At 48.4% G+C, this 19,273-nt stretch overlaps 1 non-coding gene across 1 annotated transcript; it reads right to left on the bottom strand.

The window, feature by feature from the left end:
* Positions 1 to 12,801: 12,801 nt before the first annotated feature.
* Positions 12,802 to 12,877, bottom strand: TRNAT-AGU (transfer RNA threonine (anticodon AGU)). The gene has a single exon. It is a non-coding gene; the product is annotated as a tRNA-Thr (tRNA).
* Positions 12,878 to 19,273: the final 6,396 nt, after the last annotated feature.

The raw sequence follows: 19,273 nt of genomic DNA on the forward strand, positions 1-19,273 counted from the left end.
CGCGCTCAAGCTGGTGACCTCGAGGTCTTGAACCTGGGTCCTCCGCATCCCAGTCCGACGCTCTATCCACTGCGCTACCGCCTGGTCAGGCGACACATGTTTTTCTAAAAAGTGCTGGTTTGTTTTACATCGAGGCCTTCACCAAGGGACAGGAACATGACCCTGCACGCTGCGTCTCCCTCCTTGTTGGATGAGTCCGTCATCTGACAGAGCACCTTCTGTGACACTTTTCCTAAGGAAAGAAAAGACGCGTGGATCGAAATGGGCGAAGACTTGTAAACCTGCCCTCAAATCTGATCGATAGTTTTGCTTAGTTCAGAATTCTAGGTTCAAAATATTTTTTCCTCAGAATTTTGAGGCCTCTGCTCCACTTTCTCCTGGAAGTCTCATGCTAACTCTGATTCCTTTGTCCATGGACGTGACCTACTCTTTCTTCTCTGGACACTTAAAGGATTTGCACTTTATCCCTTATGTTCTGAATTATTATTGACTTGATAAACACTTACGTATTACGTGAATACCTGGTTCTATCCAGCTTTTAGATCTGCGGCTTCATTGTGGTTCAAATCCTACTCCCTAGAAAGAAGCTTCACCATCCCTGAACAATTCTCCCACCGGCCACCCTGACCCCTCACAAGCAACAGACATATTCTAGCATCACTGAGAGAGCTGTGTTTCTCTTCCCCATTCGTTGTGTTGGGCACGTGCTTAACCTTTTAGTTTAGAAATTCATATCATCCAACTCTGGGAAATTGTTGTCTTGATTTTTCCAAAAATAATAATTTCTATCCTTCAATTTTCTCATTTTAATAATTATAAAAATCCTATTAGATCATAGATTGATCCTCTAATTTTCCAGTATTTCCTACACTGTTTTCTAACTTTATCTTTTGTTCTACTTTTTGGAAGATTTTCTCCATTTTTTAAAAGAGTCTTAACTCTTCTGCACCCTTATGTTCATTGCAGCATTACACTGGGGAACAAAATTTTTGTTGCATCCACAAAAACACTTGTTCTTACCTACTTCGAGTGTGCTGCTGATCTCAAATCTGACATTAGTTTTTCTTTGTAAGCTACAGTTTTGTTTTTTTTTTTGCAATTCAAGATTTTAGGTTCTTATCTTATTGTAAAATTTTCAACATTTAGTTTAACATAATGAAGTAGAATGTCTTCTTGAGCATCATCTTTGTGAAAATATAATTTATATAATGCAGTAAATACACTAATACACTAAAAGATATGATTGCATCAGAATTTGTCTACCATTTTGAAATAGAACACATTAAAACACTTATTTTAATCATAAAATTTGCTCAAGGCCCTGGCCAGTTGGCTCAGTGGTAGAGCGTCGGCCTGGCGTGCAGAAGTCCCGGGTTCGATTCCCGGCCAGGGCACACAGGGGAAGCGCCCATTTGCTTCTCCACCCCCCCCTCCTTCCTCTCTCTCTCTCTCTTCCCCTCCTGCAGCCAAGGCTCCATTGGAGCAAAGATGGCCCGGGCGCTGGGCATGGCTCTTTGACCTCTGCCCCAGGTGCTAGAGTGGCTCTGGTCGTGACAGAGCGACGCCCGGAGGGGCAGAGCATCGCCCCCTGGTGGGCAGAGCGTTGCCCCTGGTGGGCGTGCCAGGTGGATCCCGGTCGGGCGCATGCGGGAGTCTGTCTGACTGTCTCTTCCTGTTTCCAGCTTCAGAAAAATACAAAAAAAAAAAAAAATTTGCTCAAAACTTATTTAAATTCTATTTAGGCAAAAATTTGTGTTTGTAGCCCTTGGCGTTTGTGTACTTGTTGAGGACAATCTTGTTTGATGCTCCAGCAATAGCCTGCCATCATATTTCTATTCCATCACCCGCTCTTCCATTGTCTTCAGATCCTGATGAAAGCGTTCTCCCTGCTCATCACTAACAGCGCCGAGATTTTCAGGAAACTTATCAAGGTGACTGTTCAGGAAGTGAATCTTAACACTCATGTTATATCCAATGTCGCGGAAAGCCAACAGCATCCTTTGAACCAGAAGTTCATAGTTTTCTGCTTTTTTGTTGCCAAGGAAGTTCTTTGTAACTGCCACAAAAGACTGCCATGCTGCTTTCTCCTCCTTATTCATCTTCCTGGCAAATTCTTCATTATGTATGAGAGTTTGAATTTGAGGTCCATCAAATACACCTGCTTTTATCTTCTCGAAAGACAAGGCAGGAAAAGCAGAAATAATATGTTGAAAGCATTCACTTTCTCTATTCAAAGCCTGAACAAACTGCTTCATTAAGCCAAGTTTGATGTGAAGTGGGGGAAAAATGATCCTGTCTTGATTAACTACAGGTTCATTCACAATATTTTGCATCCCTACTTCCAAAGCTTCATGTTTCGGCCACTCCTTCTGTGTTAAGTGTTTCTCCTGAGCTCGGCTGTCTCACAAACACAGAAAGCAAAGATACTTCGTGAAATCTCTCTGTTGCCCTAGCAGGAAATTTACCATTTTAAGATCCACACAAATGATCCAAGATATGCTCCTCATACTTCAGAAAGTCGAGGACAATTTTTTTTTTTTTTGTATTTTTCTGAAGCTGGAAACCGGGAGAGACAGTCAGACAGACTCCCGCATGCGCCCGACCGGGATCCACCCAGCACGCCCACCAGGGGGCGATGCTCTGCCCCTCTGGGGCGTCGCTCTGTTGCGACCAGAGCCACTCTAGCACCTGGGGCAGAGGCCAAGGAGCCATCCCCAGCGCCCAGGCCATCTTTGCTCCAATGGAGCCTCAGCTGCGGGAGGGGAAGAGAGATTCAGAGAGGAAGGAGAGGGGGAGGGGTGGAGAAGCAGATGGGCGCTTCTCCTGTGTGCCCTGGCCGGGAATCGAACCTGGGACTTCTGCACGCCAGGCCGACGCTCTACCACTGAGCCAACCGGCCAGGGCCAAGGACAATTTTTACGTCATTATAATCTTCTTGCAGATGAGTTGAATAAACAATTGGAACTGCTGCATAAACATTGCCATTGTGTAGGAGAACACATTTCAGACTCCGTTTAGAGCTGTCAAGAAATAGCTGCCATTCTGTTGGACTGTAAGTGGTAACACCAAGCTGGCTGAGAAGACTACTGATATCAGTCAGTAAACAAAGTGTTTGTCTTGGGAAAAGAAGTCCATAAAAGTTTGTTCATGCTTCCTGAAATGGGATACTTTAGCTGACCGGTGAAGTACATTTTTTTCTTCAAGCCTGGAGGCTAATAACTCAGCTGCTTTCTTTGATAGGCCCAAATCTCTTACTAAGTCATTTAATTCGGGTTGGCTAAACTGCTGAGGGGTTAATGACTGCTTGGCATCAGAAGAAGACCCTTCAGATTCTACAACTATTTCCTCATGCATCTTATCAAAATACTCTTGATCACCATGTTTACTTTCTTCATCCTTAGAAGAAATAAAACCATTGAAAACTGGAACTGGGAGTGTCTCAGAGTGTGGGATAGGTCGTATTGCTGAAGGAATATTAGGATATGCGATCATATGCCGTTTTTTCTTGCCGATGCCCTTTGTATGGATCAGACAGAAATAACAGTCACTGCTGCGGTCCTTAGGTTCACGCCAAACCATGGGAATACCAAAAGGCATTCCTTTGCGTTTTCCTTTTGTCCAGTCATGAAGCATTTCCTCACAATTATGACACAAAATATGAGGAGCCTGATTCTTGTCTTGATCGCCAAGGGGAACTTGAAAATAGGCAATATATGCATGTGTCACAAATGTTGAAATATTGCGTTTTTGACGTTGAAGTTTGTAACAGCCACATATATAACTGAAGGTGTCAGGACTATTCTTACATTTACGCCTACTTACATTATGAAGAAGCCATGATTCAATCTTTTTTTTTTTTTTTTTGTATTTTTCTGAAGCTGGAAACAGGGACAGTCAGACTCCCGCATGCGCCCAACCAGGATCCACCCAGCATGCCCACCAGGGGGCGACACTCTGCCCACCAGGGGGCGATGCTCTGCCCCTCCGGGGCGTCACTCTGTCGTGACCAGAGCCACTCTAGCGCCTGGGGCAGAGGCCAAGGAGCCATCCCCAGCGCCTGGGCCATCTTTGCTCCAATGGAGCCTCGCTGCGGGAGGGGAAGAGAGAGACAGAGAGGAAGGGGGGGTGGAGAAGCAGACGGGCGTTTCTCCTGTATGCCCTGGCCGGGAATCGAACCCAGGACTTCTGCACGCCAGGCCGATGCTCTACCACTGAGTCAACCAGCCAGGGCCCATGATTCAATCTTAAAACAAAGTAAGAGGATATTTTTATCAGATAATAATTTTTTACATTTAAAAACAACTACAATTATGTAAAAGTGATGTTTGTAAAACATTAATTGCCTTGTGGTTATGTTCAATCCAAGAGTCGTTGCCCTTTAACTCCAATTTAAAAGACAATGCATGCCATTAACTGTAACAAAAAGAAATTAAAATTGCATAAAAACTAGAGCATGCACCAAAAAACGGATTTCAGGTTTGGAATCAGCGATGCAGAAATATATAGAAATAGTTCTAAAACCTCATGCAACAGAAAATAAAAAAAAAATTTGTTCCCCAGTGTTATTTACAATAGCCAAGATTTGGAAACAGCCCAAGTGCCCATCAGGAATAGTATTTGGCTGTAAAAAAAAAAAGAAGGAACTCTTACCTTTTGTGACAGCATGGATGGACCTGGAGAGTGTTATGCTAAGTGAAATAAACCAGTCAGAGAAAGACAAACACCATATCAGCTCACTTATATGTGGGATCTGTTAGAATCCATGGGAGTCCAAAAAGACCAGTGTAACAGGCTTTATTGAAAGGAAGAAAGGAACCCTGCCGGGCTGACTGGTAAGGGAGAGCCCTGCGCCAGGCACAGCCTGGGACCAGGTTTTAAGGGTTTTTTTTTTTGGGGGGGGGTAGAAAGGGTCGTGGGGCATTTAGCCCATTGGCTGCTGGACCAAAGATGGTCTTTTATGGAAGTTTGCCAGGACTTCTCGGCTTGTGACATCAGACATTCCTTTGCGGTTGGTCATCTGCTGCAGCCCTGAAATGAGACTTACTGGCAGGGTTATAGAGATGAAACCTAAGAGAATCTAATGAACAAAATAGACTAACAAATGAAATAGATAGAGAACAGACTGACAGCTGTCAGAGGGCAGGGGAGCTAAGGGGCTGGATAAAAATGGTGCAGGGATTAAGCAAAGGAAAAAACTCGTCGACGCAGATGACAATATGGTGATTACCAGAGAGAAAGGGAGGTTGGGGGACGTGGGTGAGGGTACAGGGGGGATAGATGGTGATGGACGGAGACTTGACTTGGGGTGGTGAGCACACCATATAACACACAGATGATGTGTTGTCGAACTGTAGACCTGAAACCCACCGTTATACAATTTTATTAACCAATGTCAACCTAATAGATTCAATTAAAATAAAAAAAATAATAAAATAGATTACAAAATAAAAAAATAATAGAAAGTGTTAACTTTCTATTTTTTTTTAATTTAGAAATTCAATTTAATGGGGTGACATTGATCAAGACGAATCCGTAGGTTTCGGGTGAACATCTCTATAGCGTTTGAACTGTTGATGGTATAGTGTGCCCATCCTCCAAAGTCAAGTCATTTTCTGTCACTGTGTATTTGTCCCTCTTGTGTTAACCTTTTTTTTTTTTTTTTTTTTTTTTTTTATTTTTCTGAAGCTGGAAACGGGGAGGCAGTCAGACTCCTGCATGCACCCGACCGGGATCCACCCGGCACGCCCACCAGGGGGCGATGCTCTGCCCATTGGGGCGTTGCTCTGTTGCAACCAGAGCCATTCTAGCGCCTGAGGCAAAGGCCATAGAGCCATCCCCAGCGCCCGGGCCATCTTTGCTCCAATGGAGCCTCAGCTGCGGGAGGGGAAGAGAGAGACAGAGAGGAAGGAGAGGGGGAAGGGTGGAGAAGCAGATGGGCGCCTCTCCTGTGTGCCCTGGCCAGGAATCAAACCTGGGACTTCCTCACGCCAGACCGACGCTCTACCACTGAGCCAACCGGCCAGGGCTTGTGTTAACTTTTGAGAGCCCTTTCCTGTCCTCTGAATATTCTTTACTCCGAGAGCACATGATTCTTGTTTCATTGACTTGTTATCGCCTCTTACCTATCTAAGGATATTACTTAGGGTTGTTTGTTTTATTAAATTTTTTTCTTCTATCCTTAGTACTGTCTCTATTTATTTTAAGCCCTTATTTCCTGGGGTTGTTTTGCCTCAGTCTTTTCACGTTAGAAGCTTTATACAAATGTTAATGACCCTTGGTTGTCTCCTTGTGTAAGAGTCGGGCACTAAAGAGTGGAAGGGACATCCAGTGTGCAGGGGCGGGACTTCCCGACTGACACCGTTCTGTGTGGGTGATAAGGCAGAGCTGGGCTTTGTTTTGGTGGGGGGACCCCCCCACAGCAGTACTCATTTGTTTAACTCTTTGGAGCTTGTGGTAGGTTGCATTGGTGGCCCTATCATCATACCTTTTGTGATGGGACTTTGTGGTTTTTCTCCCCATAGGGAATGAAATTTCTTTCCCTGTGCCTTGCGTTTGGCTCTGTGACATGCTCTGGCCAGTAGAATCAGGTGGAATGGTGACATGCGAGTTTGGCCTTGGCTTCGAAAGGCTTTGCCTGTTGGTGTTTGCTCTCTTGTGCGTCTGCCATTGTCAAGACAAGAAGAGACCCCCCGCAGCCTGCTGTAGGACAGGCGGGGGAAACTTGTGGAGAACTTCCCCATCTCCACCCCAGCCCTCCCAGCAAAGCCTACATCCACATGCACATGGCCACGGGCCATGAAGGGTGTTTTGTTTTTGCAAAGTTAGAAGCAGGGAGGCAGTCAGACAGACTCCCACATGTGCCCGGCCGGGATCCACCCGGCATGCCCCCCGGGGGGCAATGCTCTGCCCATCTGGGGCATTGCTCCGTTCTGGCAGGAGCCATTCTAGGGCCTGAGGTGGAGGCCATGGAGCCGTCCTCAGCACCTGGGACAACTTTGCTCCACTGGAGCCTTGGCTGCGGGAGGGGAAGAGAGAGACAGAGAGGAAGGGGGGGTGGAGAAGCAAATGGGCACTTCTCCTATGTGCCCTGGCCGGGAATCGAACCCGGGTCCCCCGCACACCAGGCCGACGCTCTACCGCTGAGCCAACTGGCCAGGGCCCTGATGCGATCTTTATTGGAATTGAATTTAACTTACAGACTAACTTGGAAATCACTGAAAACCTTACAATGTCAAGTGATTCTATCAATGATGATACAGTATACTTCTCCACTCATTCAGTTCTTCCTATATCTCCTTTTAAGCCGTGGACAGAAGTGACACTTGTACCTTCAAGGTTATGCCTTTAGAGAAGGAGCATGCCTTTCTCTTCCTTCCTCCTTACTCACTAGATTATGAATGTAACTATTAAATTTGTAGCAGCCATTTTGGATCATGAACTGACCTTGGGAATGGAGGCCATTATAGCAGAGTGCCAGGGCCCTGGCCAGTTGGCTCAGTGGTAGAGGTCAACCCTGTGTATGGACGTCCTGGGTTCAATTTCTGGTCAGGGCACACAGTAGAAGCGACCATCTGTTTCTCCACCCCTCACCCTCTCCTTTCTCTCTCTCTCTATCTCTCTGTTTCTCTCCTGCAGCCATGGCTCAGTTGGAGTAAGTTGGCCCCGGAGGCTGAAGACGGCTCCATGGCCTCAGCCTCAGGCACTAAGAAGAGCTCAGCTGCTGAGCAACGGAGCAATGCCCCAGATGGGCAGAGCATCGCCAGGTAGGAGGCTTGGCAGGTGGATCCAGGTCAGGGCGCATGAGGGAGTCTATCTCTCTGCTTCCCCACTTCTCATTTAAAAAAAAAATAGAGTGCCAGGATTGCTCACTGTATGACGTGACAAATCAGTCCCAGAGCAACTGTAGCTGAACTTCCATGGGAAAGAGAACCATACCTCCAGTTTGTTAAAACCACTGTGACTTTGCTTGTGCTATCATGCACAGCCATCACACGGTCGAGCTCTCCCCCGGTGGAGCTCAAAGCGAGTTCCCTAGAACAGCAGCTATAGCATCGCCTGTTAGAAACACACATTCTGGGGACCCTGATGCTCTGAATCGGAAGTGATGGGTGAAGGGGCCTCGGAGTGATGGTGATGGGCGCTGCGTTAGAAAGCATTGCTCTTACTCTCTCTTAGGTCCAGCACCCACAGTGGGACCTCTCCAGGGGGTGCTGCCCAGGAGGCAGAGCTCAGCGGTTATCCCGGAGGCCGGAAGGGAAGGAGGAGGGGGAGGGTGCCCCGCATCTGCTCTGCATCAGTAGAGGAGCCGGCGGGGGAGGGGCCCTCAGCCCCCAACCCCTACTCCTAGTGGCCTTGTTCCAGGACCAGGTGCCGGTTGCCCAGAGCTCTCCTCCTGACCTGTATGTAGAACTAGGGGGATCCTACCCCTCCACACTCGGCTCACAGGTGAGTCATCCATGACTAGATCTACACTCAGCCCTCTGGCTAAAGGTGATTAGCTGATTTATTCATTAACCTACAGCAGGGGTCCCCAAACTACGGCCCCCGTGGGCCACATGCGGCCCCCTAAGGCCACTTATCCAGCCTCCGCCACACTTCTGGAAGGGGCACCTCTTTCATTGGTGGTCAGTGAGAGGAGCACATTGACCATCTCATGAGCCAAAAGCAGGCCCATAGTTCCCATTGAAATACTGGTCAGTTTGGGGTTTTTTTATTTTTTTTAAATATTTATTTTTATTTTATTTATTCATTTTAGAAAGGAGAGAGAGAGGGAGAGAGAGAGAAACAGAGAGAGAGAAGGGGGAGGAGCAGGAAGCATCAACTCCCACATATGCCTTGACCAGGCAAGCCCAGGGTTTCGAACCGGCGACCTCAGCACTTCCAGGTCGACGCCCCATCCTCTGCGCCACCACAGGTCAGGCAATACTGGTCAGTTTGTTGATTTAAATTTACTTATTCTTGGCCTGACCTGTGGTGGCGCAGTGGATAAAGCATCGACCTGGAAATGCTGAGGTCGCCATTCGAAACCCTGGGCTTGCCTGGTCAAGGCACATATGGGAGTTGATGCTTCCAGCTCCTTTCCCCTGTCTCTCTCTCCTCTCTCTCTCTCTCTCTGACTCTCTCTATCTCCTCTCTAAAATGAATAAATTAAAAAAAAATTTACTTATTCTTTATTTTAAATATTGTATTTGTTCCCATTTTGTTTTTTTACTTTAAAATAAGATATGTGCAGTGTGCATAGGGATCTGTTCATAGTTTTCTTTATAGTCCGGCCCTCCAACGGTCCGAGGGACAGTGAACTGGCCCCCTGTGTAAAAAGTTTGGGGACCCCTGACCTACAGCATTCTCCCTCTCACCACACTGTACAGCATTATGAGAACGTTCTGGTTTTTTAGGTGCTTAACTGAGAAATAATTCCACATTGGAGGGGGTCAGGAATTCATTCTCTAAGCACCTTCTACCAGTTTCTAATTCAAAGCTGTTTTTTCAGAACGACTTTCTGAAACGCAGCTCACATAAAACTTAAAGTGTTTGTTAAGCTGTTGAGATCTCCCCTTCTGCTATCTGTCTTAACCGACTTAAGTGAAAGGGGGGTTCATTGGCTCACAAAGCTAAGAATTCCCACAGTCTGGCTAGGGGCAGGTTCAGACATGGTTAGATCCAGGGGCCCAGAGTAAAAACTTAGCTTTTCTCTTTCTTTCTCGTGGCTCTACTTCCCACTGTGTGGGGCTCCGTTCTCAGCAAGCTATTTTAATGTGGTGTCCCCAGCAGCTCTGTTTTCCTAACGCTTCACATTAGCAGTCCTTGTCATTGACAAATGGTGGTCCACCCACACAGTGGGATGTCACTGAGCTGTAAGAAGGAGTGAAGAACTGAGGTAAGCCCTGAAAACATCATGTTAAATGAAACTAGACACAAAATAATTTGGTTCCATTTATATGGAAAGTCCAGAGCAGGTAAATCCATGGACACGGAATGCAGAAAAGTCCAGAGCGGGTAAACCCATGGACCCGGAATGCAGACGGGAGGTTGCCGGAGGCAGGAGGAGGGATGCTGGTGACTGACTGCATGACGGGCAAGATGTTTTCTTTTAAGTTGTTTTCTTTTAGGGTGATGCAAATATTTTAGACCTCGATATAGATGATAGTGGTTGCTTCACACTGTGACTGTCCTAAATGCCACTGAAGTGCTCATCTTCTATTAGTGGTTAATATTATGAGGTTAATCTAAAGTGCTCTTTTATGTGCTGGTCGGTTGGGTGTAACCATTAAAGAACTGGAGAGCCTGACCAGGCGGTGGCGCAGTGGATAGAGCGTTGGACAGGGATGCCGAGGACCCAGGTTCAAGACCCCGAGGTCGCCAGCTTGAGTGTGGGCTCATCTGGTTTGAGCAAAAGCTCACCAGCTTGGACCCAAGGTCGCTGGCTCGAGCAAGGGGTTACTCGGTCTGCTGAAGGCCCATGGTCAAGGCACATATGAGAAAGCAATCAATGAACAACTAATGTGTCACAACACGCTAATGATTGATGCTTCTCATCTCTCCGTTCCTGTCTGTCTGTCCCTGTCTATCCCTCTCTCTGACTCTCTCTCTGTCTCTGTAAAAAAAAAGAACTGGAGAGGCACAGGAAAATAATGTTTGTTACACTCACAGGCTCTTGGGTCCTGGAGAAGAGGTCACCCCATGTCATACAGGGCTATAGGAGAAGCATCAGGTTGTGGTCAGGTGGCAGGAGACAGCAGGGAGAAAAGAGCTTTGCTTGTGGTCCTTATTGGAGTGGAAAAGGCCAGGTAACCAGTTCAGGGCTGGCTAGTGGGAGTACTGTTGTTGGTCCCCAGATGCCTGGTACCTGGCCCTGGGATGAGGAAGGCAAAAAGTATTTCCTCCTGGGCTGTACAGGTGAGAGAGGAGAGTGGGCTCTTGTTTGGTTCATTCGTAAATCAAAGGCATGCTCAGGGCTGAGTCCTTGGTCATCTCTAAGAACTGGCTAGACCTGGACGGGGCTGCCTCTCCCAAGTCAGAAAGGGATGTTTTTTTAAAAAAGATGTCACATATCATAATATACAGAGAATTTAAAAATGCAAATACAGGCCCTGGCCGGTTGGCTCAGTGGTAGAGCGTCAGCCTGGCGTGCAGAAGTCCCGGGTTTGATTCCCGGCCAGGGCACACAGGAGAAGCGCCCATCTGCTTCTCCACCCCCCCCCCTCCTTCCTCTCTGTCTCTCTCTTCCCCTCCTGCAGCCAGGGCTCCATGGGAGCAAAGTTTGCCCGGGCACTGAGAATGGCTCTGTGGCCTCTGCCTCAGGTGCTAGAATGGCTCTGATTGCGACAGAGTGATGCCCCAAGATGGGCAGAGCATCGCCCCCTGGTGGGCATGCCGGATGGATCCCGGTTGGGTGCATGCGGGAGTCTGTCTGACTGCCTCCCCATTTCCAACTTCGGAAAAATAAATAAATAAAAAATAAATAAAAATAAATAAAAATGCAAATACAGTAATACAGAGGTGGGCAAAATTAGGTTTATTGTTACGTGTATGCAAAAATTTATTCTATTATTTATTTATTATTTTATTACTTTTTAATTTTTTTTAAATTTATTCATTTTAGAAAGGAGGGGGGGAGAGAGAGGAGGGGGGGGGAAGAGAATGAAGCATCAACTCCCATATGTGCCTTGACCAGGCAAGCCCAGGGTTTCGAACCGGTGACCTCAGCATTTCCAGGCCCATGCTTTATCCACTGCGCCACCACAGTACTTTTTTTTTTTTTTTTTTTTTTCATTTTTTCTGAAGCTGGAAACAGGGAGAGACAGTCAGACAGACTCCCGCATGCGCCCGACCGGGATCCACCCGGCACGCCCACCAGGGGTGATGCTCTGCCCACCAGGGGGCGATGCTCTGCCCATCCTGGGCGTCGCCATGTTGCGACCAGAGCCACTCTAGCGCCTGGGGCAGAGGCCACAGAGCCATCCCCAGCGCCCGGGCCATCTTTGCTCCAATGGAGCCTTGGCTGCGGGAAGGGAAGAGAGAGACAGAAAGGAAAGCGCGGTGGAGGGGTGGAGAAGCAAATGGGCGCTTCTCCTGTGTGCCCTGGCCGGGAATCGAACCCAGGTCCTCCGCACGCTAGGCCGACGCTCTACCGCTGAGCCAACTGGCCAGGGCAGTTTTTTTTTTTTTTAAGTGAGAGGAGGGTAGATAGAGAGATGGACTCCAGCATGCTCCCTGGCCAGGATTCACCCAGCAGCCCCCATCTGGGTCTTATGCTCGAATCAACTGAGCTATCCTCAGTGCCTGAGGCCAAGCCACTGGCTGTGGGAGGAGAAGAATGAGAGAAGAGGGAGAAGGAGGGGTGGAGAAGCAGATGGTCACTTCTCCTGTGTGCCCTGACTGGGGATCGAACCCGGGAAGTCCACACACTGTGCCAGTGCTCTATCCACTGAGCAAACCGGCCAGGGCTAATTCTTTTTTTTATTTTATTTTATTTTATTTTTTTCATTTTTTTTTTTTTTTCTGAAGCTGGAAACAGGGAGAGACAGTCAGACAGACTCCCGCATGCGCCCGACCGGGATTCACCCGTCACGCCCACCATGGGGCGACGCTCTGCCCACCAGGGGGTGATGCTCTGCCCATCCTGGGCGTCGCCATGTTGCGACCAGAGCCACTCTAGCGCCTGAGGCAGAGGCCACAGAGCCATCCCCAGCACCCAGGCCATCTTTGCTCCAATGGAGCCTTGGCTGCGGGAGGGGAAGAGAGAGTCAGAGAGGAAAGTGTGGCGGAGGGGTGGAGAAGCAAATGGGCGCTTCTCCTGTGTGCCCTGGCCGGGAATCGAACCCGGGTCCTCCGCACACTAGGCCGACGCTCTACCGCTGAGCCAACCGGCCAGGGCCTAATTCTTTTATTTTTAAATACTGTTATTAACCTGCTTTTGCCCACCCCTGTATACTGAAAGAAAGAGAGAGGGCGCTACTGAGAAAGGGAGCTCCTGGTCTAGGTCCAGGGAACACTGCCCTGACCCAGAGTCCCCACTTCCCTGGAGCTCAGCCTCCAGTGCTCGGCACAGAAAATAGAAAATGTGGTAAAATAAGGTCTTGATGAGGACTTTCAAAAGAGGGGGACGGACAGAGTATGGAGCCAGAGCACACAGCAGAGGGGAGAGCTGTTTCACACAGGTGCCCAGAGGAGGCCTCTCGGAGAGGAAGCCGAGAGCAGAGGCCAGCCTGGTGGCATGAGGGCTCCACCTGGAAAAAGACAGTCCCAAGAGAGGGGACAGCAAGTGTCAGGTGCTGTGACGGGGGCACACGGGACAGAGTTGGTAACAGCAGAGCCGTCAGGGAGGACCGTGAGGCTGCCTTCTGTAGTCCCCAGGAAGGGCTTCTGGAATGGCTCTAAATTAAATCGGAAGACATGGAAGGATTAAGAGCATCAGATAACAGAGGCTTCCATGCTGCACAAGTGCGGAGGTCACCGGTTACACAGAGCCCCCTGAGAAGGAGCAACCCTGGTGGGCAGAAGTGGTGGACCTGCATGCAGCCCAACTATGTCCTACCCACGGCAGACATGGCTAATCAATCTCTGGCTCTTCATCCTCCTCCTCACGGGACCCCAGACAACCTCTGCGGCGTCCTCACAGCTGATACACGGGATGCCCAGGATCTGCCATCGGTTTCCCTGCCCCTTCGCCCAGGCAAGGACCTCCTCGAGCTCGTCCGACAGAGATCGATCTGGTGACACCGAATTGGAACAGACCTGATCAGTTCTTTATTGGGAAGGGGATGCAGTCTGTAATGCGGCAAATCTGGGACCCAAGAAAAGTGACAAGTTCAAGGCCCAGGTGGGTTGCTGTGATTTTGTACCTGCCCTGGAAAAAGCCACTGTTGCGGCAGTTGTGCCAGCGCCAGTAGGCCTGGATGATGCGCGCCGCGTGGAGCAAACGGCGGTAATGGAGGCGGACGCGCCACATGCGGACCCAGGACTGCAGCCGGACCACGGCCCACACTTTCCGCACGTACAAGTCGAGGACCGCCCGCCGCTGCATCTCCCGCCGATTCGCCAGCACCTGCCTCCACCAGTGCTGAATGACGCATGCTCTGAGCGCAGCGTGCAGCAGCGCCCTGCGCACCAGGGTGCCCCGCCACCAGGCCTGGATCTTTATGGCTGCCTGCTCTTCATCACGAGGTTTCTCTTCCCTCTGGGAGAAGGGTTGTTAGGAGAAAGTAGGGACACTCGGGAATATTCCCCACCCACCTTGCCCAGGGTGTGCCAGGAAGGAGACCTGATCTTTTATAGGGGTGACCCCTTCCTAGAAGTTCAGGAGCACTGGGCATGGCACTGGCTGCAGAGGACCCCTAGCTGTCCTGTCTCTGCCACTCACGCTTAACAGACACGGGCATCTCACGTTGCCCTCTGAGTCTCAGGGTCCTCATCTGTAACATGGGGCACACCTGCCCTAGCCATCACGGGGTACATGGACCTGGTTGGCCAGTCTAGAAAGAGAATGCCCTGATCTCTGGGTCAAAGGAGTCTCAAATAACGGCTGGGCTGGACGACCTCCCTGGGTGCAGATGGCTTCCCTTCTGCGCCCACCCACAGGCTGGAGGTGCGGTGTCCTTCGCTGCCTCTCCTGCCCGAGTCAGCTCCCACTTCACCCTCCTCTATCCCTCTGTCAAGTCATAGATGTTGGTCCCTGCTCCACCCACCCAGTTTGGAGTCTCTCTTTTTCTTCTCACATTCATTTCTTTCTGTTCTCATACCTTAATCAAACTCACGTACTTGCATACACGTGCACTCACACACACACACACACACTTGCACACACACACACACTCAACATGATTCTAGATTGGGTTCCTTTTTATCTGAAAGTGTCTTCCCCAGCACAGCCCTCACCACCCGCTTCCCAGCTTTGCATGTCCGATTCCCACTCGCCCCGGTTTCTCCTCCCTACACGCAACCCTGCAGGTCTCAGTCACCCAGCCTCCTCGGACCCGGGAGGAGCTGGGAGAGGAGGAGAGCCGGTCTCTATCCACTCCAGCTCCGGTCAGGACAGCCCCTCACCCTGCTGGGCCTGGGCATTCTCGGTTTATGATAGTTGGTCCTGAGTAACAATTCATAGCACTACCTTTTACTCACAATGACTGTACCCTGGTTTGGGTGACAAGTTCCATGATCATCCCATGCTATGGGCCTCAGAGAGGACAACCCATCCCCGCTGGGTGATTTGGGTCCGAGGTGGTGCAGGCTGGGGTCCCCCTCACCCTCAAGGCTGCGGGCCTGCAGAGACCTACCTGTAATGGAATAGGGTTTTCACTTTCCTGTACTTTAACCAGGATTACGATTTCCTCTTCTTGTACTATGACATTCAGGAGATGGCCGTCCTTCTGTAATCAGTGTTAGAGGGGAAAGGCGTGGGCAGGTTGTTCTCCATACAGCTCTGTGCTGTGAACACCACATACTCAACCTCTGGCCCTGCCCAGAGACTTTAGATCAGGGGTCCTCAAACTTTTTACACAGGGGGCCAGTTCACTGTTCCTCGGACTGTTGGAGGGCCGGACTATAAAAAAAACTATGAACAAATCCCTATGTACACTGCACATATCTTATTTTAAAGTAAAAAAACCAGAACGGGAACAAATACAATATTTAAAATAAAGAACAAGGAAATTTAAATCAACAAACTGACCAGTATTTCAATGGGAACTATGCTCCTCTCATTGACCACCAATGAAAGAGGTGCCCCTTCTGGAAGTGCGGTGGGGGCGGATAAATGGCCTCAGGGGGCCATAGTTTGGGGACCCCTGCCTTCGATGCAGGAAATCGCCTCCTGAGTTCACTGAAAACCACCTCCCCCACCAGCACCCAGGTGCACTGGCTGTTCTTACACAGCATTGAATGGCCATGACTTGGAAATAGATGGTTCGGATCCACTCAGGCCTTTGATTCCCCTCCTGTCCATAATTAGGAAGTTGGTGGCGTCATCGCTGCCAGGCCAGCCTGGCTGTGGCCAGGACAGAGGAGGGCGGAATGCTGTGATGTAACAAGGGCACCAATGACTCAGGCACCGGGCTGCATCCCACCACTTGAGCCCTTTTTGGTAAAAAGAAAATGTGAAACTCCTGTCCATTTTTTCCTGCCATAAATGCCCAAAACTTGGCTAGAGAAGTACGGCTCTTGAAACACTAGTAGCCAGCCCACTGGCACAAAGGTGTATCCAGCTAGGCATTTCAGTCGGGTTGATAAAAATATTGATATAAATATACTGAGACGATTTCAACACGATCAAGAGGGAATTCAATTACACGGATTTTTAATTCAGTTAAACCATGGAACCAAGTGATTAGAACGAGTTTGGAATCAAATTCTTAAACCAGTCCTTCACAAAAGGAGATTTATAAATGGCTCAGAAGCACATGAAAAAATGTCCCACATCATTAGACACGAAGAAAATGAAAATTAGAACCACAGTGACTTACCTGTAAACATCCTAAGAATGACTAAAATAAAAAATACTGCCCGGTCTGTGGTAGCGCGGTAGATAAAATGTTGACCTGGAATGTTGAAGTCACTGGTTCGAGGCCCTGGGCTTCCCCAGTCAAAATACATATGTCAAGAAACCAATAAACAACTAAAGTGAAGCAACTATGAGTTGATACTTCTTGCTCCCCCCACCTCCTCTCTTTGTAAAATCAGTGAACAAAATCTCCTAAAAATTAAAAAATAAAATAAATAGTGCCAACACCAAATATTGCCAAGGATATCCAACCGCTAGATCACTTATACACTGCCGGTGGGAACATATGAAACAGTAGAAACACTTTGGAAATGGCTTGGCAGTTTCCGGTACGGGTAGGCATCAGTTCTGCCTCTCGATATTTACACAAGAGAAATGAAAACACATGTCTAGAAAAGATTTGCGCATGATTGCTCATGGCAACTTGATTCAAACAGGTCAAAGTTGGAAACAACTCAGATGTTCACCAACAGGTAACTAAACAAAGAAATTGTGGTGTATTCACATAATGAAATAACCCACAATGATTAAAGGGAACAAACTATGGAGACACACAAAAACACGGATAAGTCTCAAAAACCTTACGTTAAATGAAAGAAGCCAGGCGCAAAAAAAAACCCCACTTCCAGGATGATTCCATTCACGTAAAATTCTAGAACAGGTATGGGTCAAATAAGTTTGTAAATATGATGTATATGTTTGCTTGCTTATAGTTTGCATTGGGTGTGGGGGACAGGCTGTAAGCAGGCAGGGTCCTTATAGCCCAGGGGTCCCCAAACTTTTTACACAGGGGGTCAGTTCACTGTCCCTAAGACCATTGGAGGGCTGGACTATAAAAAAAACTATGAACAAATTCCTGTGCACACTGCACATATCTTATTTTAAAGTAAAAAAACAAAATGGGAACAAATACAATATTTAAAATAAAGAACAAGTAAATTTAAATCAACAAAATGACCAGTATTTCAATGGGAACTATGCTCCTCTCACTGACCACCAATGAAAGAGGTGCCCCTTTCGGAAGTGCGGCGGGGGCTAGATAAATGGCCTCAGGGGGTCACATGTGGCCCGCGGGCTGTAGTTTGGGGACCCCTGTTATAGCCTAAGGTTTAGTTTTAAGACTAAGTCTTTCCCACCCTTTTAATCCTAAAATCTTCTCAACACTAAGCTTTTCCCCACACCCTTGACTGTTGCATGATGTGGGTTGGTGCACTCTTATGAGGAATCCCATTTATGCCTCAGATAAGTGACTTTGTATCAGAGACTTCCTTTATTTGTATATTGGCTTAAAGGTTTTGATTTCTACACTATAAAGTGGGGCAGACCAGGGGCTCACTCTCTCTTGGTTCCTGAAATTAGCATTGCATAGGAGAGGCAGCCAAGATGGCGGAGTGCTGAAAGAGAAGCCAGTTTGTGCAGAGTTTGTGCAGAGAGAAGGAGGTGGGGAACAGAGGTGAATAAGGCTGGTGAGGTAGAAACCTTTGATTCTAGGAAACTTGGATAAGTCAGTGGCTTTGGGAGCCCTGAATGGAAAGGGAAGTGTTTTCCCACTGTGTGTATTTCTTGCCCGCGGGTGTAAGCTAGGATTAAAGGTAATGGCCCACCAGTTCTTGCCTCCGTTGTTTCATTACCATCTGTCCGAATCAAATGTGAATCTGCATGGGCCAGGAGGCTGTGATGGTGGCCGTGGCTACTGGCTTTACAATAGGCAAAACTAATCTATAGGTAAAATAATTCAGAATAGAGTTTATATCCAGGGTAGGGGTATAAGAGGTATTGTTTGCAAACAGCACAAAGAAACAAAGAGAAATGTGTTTTATCTTGTTTCGGGTGGCGGTTACTGGGGAACAGAGCACTGTGAAAACTCACCCAAACTCATCGACCATAAGTAGCACTTACTAAAACCACAAAGAATGTGTCTGTTCTCTGTGTACTGATATGGAAAATGTACGTACGACAAACTGAAGAACAATATGATCGCTATCGAGGTGCACGTTTATATGGATGTGTTGTAAAGAGAGCACTTTTTTAACAGGTTGGGATTGGGAGATACACACTATAAAAATGTAGCCAGCCTGACCAGGCGGTGGCGCAGTGGATGGAGCGTCGGACTGGGATGCGGCGGACCCAGGTTCAAGACCCAAGGTCGCCAGCTTGAGCACAGGCTCATCTGGTTTGAGCAAGGCTCACCTCAAGCAAGGGGTTACTCGGTCTGCTGAAGGCCCACGGTCAAGGCACATATGAGAGAGCAGTCAATGAGCCACTAGGGTGTCGCAACGAAAAACTGATGATTGATGCTTCTCATCTCTCTTCGTTCCTGTCTGTCTGTCCCTATCTGTCTATCACTGTAAAAATAAATAAATAAATAAATTTAAAAATGTAGCCATAGTTGTCTTTGAGGAGGTTTGTGGGATTAGGGGAGAGAGTGAACTTCCTGGTTGACTCGCCTGTGTCCAGCCAGCCGGTTAGCCGGGGACCCAGCCATCAGCCTCTTGGGAGAGTGCGAAGCCCCGAGGACCAGCCAGCACCCTCAGCTCAGGTTCAAGGGGCTTCTAGCACTCTGCTGTCTTTTTCCTCTGAAGGACTCAAGGTCACAGTGAGGAGATGGGTGAGGAGCAGCCTGGACACCCTGACCTGCTGCTGACCTCTGAAGGTCAGTGCAGAGCTGAATGCAACCCCTCCAACACCCCCCCCCGCCCCCGGCCAAGGACTGGGGGTTGTTGTGTGGCCTCAGTTCCCTCAGAGTCCCAGTGGCGGGGGCGGGGGGAGGGGTAA

This window comes from Saccopteryx bilineata, chromosome 10, assembly GCF_036850765.1.
Source record: "Saccopteryx bilineata isolate mSacBil1 chromosome 10, mSacBil1_pri_phased_curated, whole genome shotgun sequence".
Classification (NCBI taxonomy): domain Eukaryota; kingdom Metazoa; phylum Chordata; class Mammalia; order Chiroptera; family Emballonuridae; genus Saccopteryx; species Saccopteryx bilineata.